Below are 8,967 nucleotides of genomic sequence, written 5' to 3' on the forward strand. Positions count from 1 at the left end.
TCCATCGCTGACCATAGGGGGCGAAACTTTGGCTCCCTCGGAAAGGGTACGCAATCTGGGTGTCCTCCTGGACCCACGGCTGACACTGGAAGACCAGTTGGCAGCCGTGACCAGGGGGGCGTTTTATCAGGTTCGCCTGATCCACCAGTTGCGACCTTTTCTGGACCGGGACGCCTTGCGCACAGTCACCCATGCCCTTTTCACCTCCCGCCTGGACTACTGCAATGCTCTCTACATGGGGCTCCCCTTGAGGAGCACTCGGAGGCTCCAGCTAGTCCAAAATGCGGCCGCGCGGGCGGTGTTGGGAGGGACTCGTCGCTCCCATATAACACCGCTGCTGCGCGAGCTGCACTGGCTGCCGGTGGCTTTCCGGGTGCGCTTCAAGGTGCTTACCATCATCTTTAAAGCGCTCCATGGCATCGGACCTGGATATCTTTGAGACCGCCTCCTGCCGCAGATTACCTCCCATCGGCCACTACGCTCCCACAGAGTGGGTCTCCTCAGGGTGCCGTCAGCCAGACAGTGCCGGCTGGCGGCCCCAAGGGGGAGGGCCTTCTCGGTGGGAGCTCCCACCCTCTGGAATGAACTACCCCCAGAGATCAGGGTGATCCCTGATCTCCCTTCCTTCCACTGCGCCCTTAAGACATGGCTATTTCAGCTTGCAGGACTGGCCTAGGGGAAATTTTTAGCGGGGGTTTTAAAATAATTTTAAATTACTTAGGCCAATTGTTAATATTTGTCTTTTAATTATGTTTTTAACTGTAGTATTTGGTATTTTGTAGTTGCTTTATCTGGTTGTTAGCCGCCCTGAGTCTGCAAGGAGAAGGGCGGGATATAAATATAATAAACATAACAAACATAACAACAAACATCTAGACTCTAAACAGCCACAACAAGCAACCTCCACCCTTCCTACGATGAAGGAGTCTCAACGTGGCTCCAAAGAGCACCTGGACCTACTGCACGGTAATATGTGGCGACTCACCATGCCCTCGTTCATGCGCTCATATCTGTTTGGCTAAAGTCTACCCTGAAGGATGCCCAGAAGAAGCCGTAAAGATGTGTGTGGTAATAGATACACAAAGCACTGACACAAAATCTAAGTCAGAATTCTTCGACCTCTTTGATGTTCCAACTGAGAAAATGTTTTACACAGTATCTACGTGCACTGTACCACAGAGCACGGTGGGGAGGAAAGCCTATGGACTATGCATAGAGTCCTTAGATGGAAGCTCACGGTTCTGACTGCCACCAGTGACAGAATGGGACTCCCTACCAAATGACCACAGTCAAATCCCAACACCAGAGGTGGCAAAACTTATACCTCACTTGTTGCACATCGCGGATCACATCCCTCCCTTAGATCCCAAGGCCAAAATTCTACTTATGTTGGGACAAGACGCCCCCGACTCCTATGCCTATCAAGATATAGTCAGAGGCCCATCAGGCAGCCCGACTGCCCTTAAGATGGAGCTTGGATGGATCATTGCAGGAAGGGTCTGCGTCGATTGGCTGCAAGTCCCAACCCAAACGNGCCCTGAGTCCGCAAGGAGAAGGGCGGGATATAAATATAATAAACATAAACAAACATAAACAAACATATGGGAGTGGGAGTGACCATGGAGAATGGGTGTTGGAAAATGCCTGTTATTTCATCCCCAACTCCATGAACTTCATGAGATGGGAGGATTCTTAAATAAGACTCCCTAGATTTTCAAATTAGATAAGAAACCAATTCTGGAAAGGTGGTGCCTGATGAGCCCCAGTGCTCCAAAGATTATGAATATGAATAAATGAAGTCTGGAAGAGAAATAAGATGACTCATTGAGCTTTTCCATGTGAATAGTTGCGTGTAATTTTATGATTAATAACTTCCTGCTATGTTGTTATCAATTAGGACCTGCAGGACTAATGAACTAATATTTTTGATTGACAGTCACAGAAAAAACTCTTATACTGAAAAAAGTCTTTTGAATGACTCTATGCTCAGGAAGAGCCAACATCAGCATTTTTTCTGCTTTGCATAATTTATATTTTAGAAAGACCGAACAGCGGAAAGAGCAGCTTAATCAACCCTTTTCATTTTTTTCAATCCCAATAGCAGTCTTTCAAACTTGCTTTACATTTTAAATAATGAGGTGGAAAAGATAGAGAATTTTGTGTCCAATCTTGCTGAGTCCAAAGAGGTGTTGGGGAATCAATAGCTGATTTAGTCATCACAGGATGTTCCTAAAAATTCATTTTCTAAATGAGATCAGCAGGAAAAGTAAGTATGAGCTTTACAAATTTACTAACTCTATATACACCAAATTCAAAAGACTAGTGAGGAATAATTTACCATTTAAGGAGCATTACCACAGAAAACAGGAACACACAGAGAATGCACGTTCATTAGCAGATGTGAAGTATTCCAGATTTGCAGTATAGATTCAAAAGGATCCTTTTATTAGCACATTTGGAAACTGGAATTGAAATACTAGATATTATGGAGAAAATGATACAATATTGATATTTTTACTTCATTGTTTGGGGTTTTTTAAAGTGTTTATTTACAAAAGGCAAAGAGTCACATTCAGAAACAAAACAGTCTGCATGGACTTTATGTAAGTCTGGAAGTTGGACTGCTACCATATTTCAACTTATATATAAACTGAAATTTTATATTCTAAAACCAGATACTGAATACTGATTTTCAGGCAATGCTGATAGCCTAAAGAAACAGGAGGAAAATTAATGTGTTCAGGTACCACATTAGGTTTCTGATTATGATCTAAATGTTTAAAAAACAAAGCAGAAAAAGCAAGCATATCATAGCAGGGGAATTCTGTCCAACCTAACACCTCTGCTTTAGGCCAGCTGTGGGATGCTCAGAATGGAACAGTTGCCAACATTCCATGCCAAGGTTCAAATGCTTTCCCTATATGCATGCATTGGAGAAACTGAACCCTAATCACTGCAAGAAGCATAGGCACAACCATAGCTGCACCTCCTCCTTGACCTTGCATCCTAATTGAGCAAGACCTGAAACCTAGGAGAACAGATTTTCCTATAACTGCCAATAAAGTCTCAGTTATGTACACCACATCCGTGCATCTTTCCATTATATATGGGTAAGGTCTTATTTCATAAAGATCTGGTGTTTACTAGCAGCAGCCTGAGCCCTGGGTACCTAAATTCTGGCCCCTATGCCCAGGGATGAAGAGCTGGCTTTGAAGTAATATGTTCTTTTTCCTGCAACAATCTCTCTGTGAGAGGACACCAGCAGTGGTAAGGATAGTTGTACTTTGCTCTAATGGTTTAAAAGGACTGCACCATTACTATTTTGAGGAGACAGTCGTTTAAACAATGATGTAGCTGGAGCAGGCACAGGAAAGCTGGGCTCTGCAGTGCAACACCACAACGGAGAGAGAAAGAAAAAGGAGTTAAAGAGTTAAAGAGAACTAAAAAAAAGGGAAGTGGTGCCAGGGAAAGTCTTAGAGGGCAAGTCCCTTGGAAAGGGGTTTTTCCAGTCACAAGAAACTGGAAAGCCCTGGAGTACTAGGCTGATATCTGGGAGGGGTTGAGGCCAGAAAAAGAGAGAGGTTAGTCTTTCAGCCCCCAGCATTTTCACTTACTCCAAGCCAGGCAGAAGCTGTAGATGAGGCTGAAAGTAGCACAGAGCAACAATAGCAACAGTACCAGGGGTCAGAGGGAATCAAATTGGAGCATATTAGACACACAAACTGCCAGAGAAGGTCAAACCAGAGAAGATATGCCAAAGAGGGCTGAATCAGAGTAACAGGATAAACCAATGATCAAAAAGTAGGCAAGATGTATCAAATGCCAGAGAGTATCAATCAAAAAGAGCTAGTGCCAGGCCATTAGTATTAGAAAGCCAGTGGCAGAGGTGTTGAGAGCCGGAACTAGAGCCAAGCGGTCCTGGCATAATAGCATCTTAAGTCAGAGAAGGTCAGTGCAGATAGAAAATAAGTTAAGGCTACAGCAGCAAAAGTAGAGGCAATCAAGATCTACAATGATGTCCAGCCACACATACACAAGAGAGATGGAAAAAAACCAGGAGAAAGGTCAGTAAAAGTCTGGAACTGACACATAGAAGAATGAAAATTTAATAAAAGAGATTATAATAAAAAATACAGTAGTTAGTACAGGTAATCCCGAGTTACGAGCGTTCACTTAACACTCATTCGAAGTTATGTGATAAGCACCCTCTAGTGTTTACAAGAAAAACCCAAAGTTATGAATATTGCAACACCACGGCAGTTGTTCGTCCTTACGAATGACTGCAGAGGCTCTGCAACATTCATCCTATTCTCCCCCCATTCCCCACAACTGCTTCCCTCTCCCTTCCTGCCGCGCCAGACTCACCTTGAGAAGATCTGTCTCCTCTTTGCCACAATTTCTGCCTTTGAGGGAGAGGAGAGTCAATGGAAGCTCCTGGATGCCATAATATTGCGCGATTTCAGGCACCCATCCTCTTTTGCAAAGAATGGGTACCTGAACTCTCGCGAGATTACGGATCCCAGAAACTTTCATTTTTTGGCGCAAACTCTGTGCTTGTCTCCTGCTCCCCCCCAACTTCTTTCTACCACCACCGGAACACTTTTTATATGAATGGAGACCTTGGGGAGATGGGGAGCTCTGTCTGTGTGCAAATAGCTGCATTTCCAAGGGTCCCATAGATGCTCAAACACCTTTTATCCGAATGGAGACGTTGGGGAAATGGGGAGCCCCATCTGTGAGCAAATGCAATGCTTGGAAACGCAGCGATTCGAATAGCCCCAAAGGCGCTGAAACACTTTTTATCCGAACGGAGACCTGACAGAGATAGGAAGCTTCATGTGACTACCAATGAGGCACTTCAGAAACAGAGCATTCCTTTCTGTTTCTGAAGCGCCCCATTGACAGTCACACAGAGCTTCCAATCTCTGTCAGATCTTCATTGGAATAAAAAATGTTTCAGCGATAGTGGCTTGGGTTTCTCCGCTCCATCCGAGTAGAAGAAAGCAGAGGTGCAGAGCAGGATTGCTCTCAATAAGGCCAGCACACGCGAGCAAGTAGCGCACCTACGTCTTCTTGAGAGCAATCCTGCTCTATACCTCCGGTTTCTTTCGGACAGAGCGGAGAAACTCAAGCCAATATGAGTAGGGGGCAGACTAAAAATATCTTGGCAAACAAGCAATAAAGAAAGAAAGACCAGCAAGTAGACCACTCCTCTGAATATCTCTGGAGAAGAAGACTACCAATGAGTGCTGTGAATGGCAGCTCCTCCAGTGGTTTCGTGAAGGTTCAAACCCCAGAAACGGAGAAAGAGAATATTTTTGCTCTTAATAGTAGCAGAACGTTTCATAAGGACACTAAGCCAGCTGAATTCACTTCCTAACACATTTAAAATTATACAATGCCACCACTTTAGGAATATTAGAGACCTTCAAAACAGTGAGCTTAATTTGACATCCGTTGAGTTTTACATCTTTCGGATTTAAGAAATTTTAAATTGGCAAAAAACTTTTTATAAAAGGACTTTGATTTAAAAAAAAATAAATGGATTGAAAGATTAGAGAGATATGGAACATTGCTTATTATTTAATTATACATATGTTTATTTGAAAAACATATATTTATAATTAAATAATAATTTTTCAATAATTAACTATTTCCTTTCAGTAATTTCCCAAAAGGTTATATTATAATTAAATAATATACCCACATGGGAAATGACTGAAAGGAACCATGCTAGCAACCGAGATTTGATGACAATTGCAAATGGACACTAGAGGGAACTAAAGGACCAGGCAGAAAAAGAGTTAAAATGCCTAAGCTAGTAATAACTTTTTCTTATTTAAAAAAATATTTTGAAACATGGATTCAAGTATTAATAATATCTCAGAAAGCATACAGATTTCAATGGGCAGACTTTTAAAAGATGATGAAAAAACATTTATCTGACATAATTTTAGAGTTCGAAGGCATGAAAGACAACAAAATTGAGATTACCAAAATAGAAATACAAAAGACAAATCAAGAAAAAAGATATGGATATGGAACAGCTGCACCAAGAAATTCTAGCTGATGCCTCTTTACAAAGGCTGGTGAAAACTTCAAAGACTCCTTTTAAATGCCAAAGTGTCAGGCGCAAAGAATCAGGGTCATTTGTTAGACTGCAGCATAGGAGATTTTTTTCAAGCCTATACCAAAGAATCTAGTCAACTAAAGTTAACACTAAATTGGCACCAGATAAATGTCAACGGAATTCAGGAATGGTTGGACTTAGATCATTTGTGGCAATATAAGAACTCTAAACTGATGACATACTTAATTCCACCCCCTCAGCTCTGCTTATTCTTCTACACAAAGTGATCAACTCTTGACATGCGATAGGAATGGTTTAAAGATCAAGACTACAGAGCAAAAAGGAATATAAAGTTGGACTATTTGATCATGGAGAAATTATTTGTTTAATATTTTTGGTAATTCCTAATGGACTTTTTGCTGAACTAGAATTGAAAATATGATTTCTAGACTGTGTAGAAATAAAGGTTACACTATGGGGAGAAGAGGTTTTTTTATTTGTAACTTGGGTGTATATTAAATTAATGTGATTGATGTGAAGAAGGTTCAATTCAATTCAATTCAATTATTTAATAATTAAATTATTACCAAAAATATAATAGTACCGTAAGTATATAAAACTAGGTGTAGAAATTTTGGAGGAAAATAATCATAGAAGTTGGATAAGTGAAAATAAAATGATTGAGAAATATAGATTATAATATAATTAGATAGGAAAATACAGTTTTAGAAATAATATGGAAATAAAAAATCTTAAAATAAGAAGCCCAGAAATAACAGATAAGTCTGAAGAATAAGTTTTAAAAAGGACCACAATTCTATTTGTAAAACATATCTTTATTTTTAACAGATCACAGAATATTAAATTCTCTACTGCACTAGCAGGAGGAAAGAAAATCACCTTTTCTCTATGGATTGCACTATCACTTCAAAAAACTTATAACAATCCCTAGCACCTCCTGCTATATCTACATCATTAAGCCCCAATCAAATCACTGCTAAACATCAAAATGTACACTTCTTTTTCTTATCTTACCTGCAACCTGCCATCTACCTATCTCATCAACATCAGCTAATAAATTCAGGACATTTCTAGGGATTTAGATTGTCTTGTAATACATTAACTTACACAATATCAACCCTAACTCATTTCACCTTCTGCCTATCTTGTAATTAGTCCCATTAGCTTTTATCCTTCAATAATAGCAACAAATGTCTTCCACGTTTCCTAGGAACTCCCCCTGTTATCTGTACACTTTCAGTATTTACCAGATAACAGTGCCCCTCTGCCACAATTTTCTCACTGTGGAGTAGGAGACTTCCTCAGTACTTCCCAATTTGTGCATTGGGCATGTGATATTGCCTTACTTCCTATTTGAAAATCCACTCTAGCTACAAAATATCTGATAAGACTGGTATTTATCCTCTTTCTCTTTCACTGGTTTCTGCAAGTTAATCTCCTTATCAAAGTTCAAGTCTCTGACTCTGCTGCTATCTGTCTCATTGACCTCTCCAGAACCAGAAGTTCTAAGTTTTGGAACTGGACTCCAATCTCCACTTTGATCTTCTAAATCAGGGGTTAATGAAGGCAAGCTGCACTCCTCTCCTGACCATTTAAGCTGGACATACTGCCAGCAAAGTTCACCTCTGCCATACCTTCACTGCTACCTGAGAAAGCTGGCTTTTCCATTGCAACTCTTTGTAGAGGCTGAACCAAATTCATTATCAGTAATCTTGGGGTTTTTTTTTTATCTGATCTATCATTCCTTGGCCCTACCTTTCACTGACTGCCCAAGGTGACACAGCTTACTTCCATGGAGGATTAGAACACAGGTCTCCCCTCTTAGAGTCCAAGTCTTAACCATACAATATGCTAGCTCTCATAACATCACTTCTATTCTGAAATATTAGTAATGTTTATTTCCCAGAATAAAATAGCTTACCTCTATGAAAGATGAAAAGGATAAGACCATCTAAATTTGATCAGAGGAAAACATCAAAGAAAAATGAACACTCAGGCTGCTCCAAGTTGATGTCATCAAATGTGGACTCTTTTAACCTAAAGATACAGACAAACATCTTTAAGCCCACATCCAAAGTACTGATATATACAGAATCCTACAGAATTAAGAATATCTGGTGAAAACATAATCAGACTGTCCTCCTTCCCACAATTATTAAGTGTGTCTTTTTTACTCCTCTAAGATTTCTTTTCCATATTGCTTATCTAGCAGAGATCTTTTAAAACTTTTAAGATTTTCCCATCTTATCCTGTTTTCATTTTTATTTGGCTTTCAGTATTTGTGACGTTACACGTACATTTCAGTTATTACTCTTCCAAACTAGTGGCATTTTCCCCATGCAAGCACAGAAAACAAAACAAAAAAGCAGAAATAATTATAAGATGAATATTCTACCACGCAAATTTATAATAATTATTTGAATTGATTTGAATGCAAGCATAGAAAAAACAGAGAAATTGGTAGGATAAATACAAGGAAATTCATGCTTTTAAACAATGACATTTTATTATATGTAATTAATTAATTACTATTGCTTTCAACTATAGATATATTTTGTCATAAGAGTTTTTAATCTAAGACTCAAATCTGCCTACAGTCACAGGTCAGCAGATATATTTTGTCAAAGGTAAACATTTCCACCCACCTTTAATTTGAAAAAATAAATGCAAAATAAGAAGGCCTAGAAAATAAACAGCTATACCCAATCTTGGTAACTTCACTGGTTATTTACAATAATAAATTAATTTTCATAGTTCAAAGGTACATTTTGCTAGGAGACAGTTATCCTGTGTTAAGATGGGTGGCCAATACATTTTATAAATAAATATTTTGAGTTTTTCCACAATGAAATGGAATTGTCTTTATAGTTACATGA

The 8,967-nt window shown here is 39.6% G+C and overlaps 1 protein-coding gene across 1 annotated transcript in view; it reads right to left on the minus strand.

Annotated features, from left to right (window-relative positions):
* The window catches only part of TRAF3 (TNF receptor associated factor 3), a 41,522-nt gene extending 33,499 nt beyond the window's left edge, over positions 1 to 8,023 (minus strand). The window contains exon 1 of the mRNA XM_015815659.1: positions 8,013 to 8,023. The gene's annotated coding sequence lies outside the window, so the exon portion shown is untranslated. The remainder of the gene's footprint in view (positions 1 to 8,012) is intronic.
* Between the last annotated feature and the right edge of the window lie 944 nt (positions 8,024 to 8,967).

This window comes from Protobothrops mucrosquamatus, unplaced genomic scaffold (assembly GCF_001527695.2).
Source record: "Protobothrops mucrosquamatus isolate PMUCROS unplaced genomic scaffold, P.Mucros_1.0 scaffold359, whole genome shotgun sequence".
NCBI classification, from domain to species: Eukaryota; Metazoa; Chordata; class Lepidosauria; order Squamata; family Viperidae; genus Protobothrops; species Protobothrops mucrosquamatus.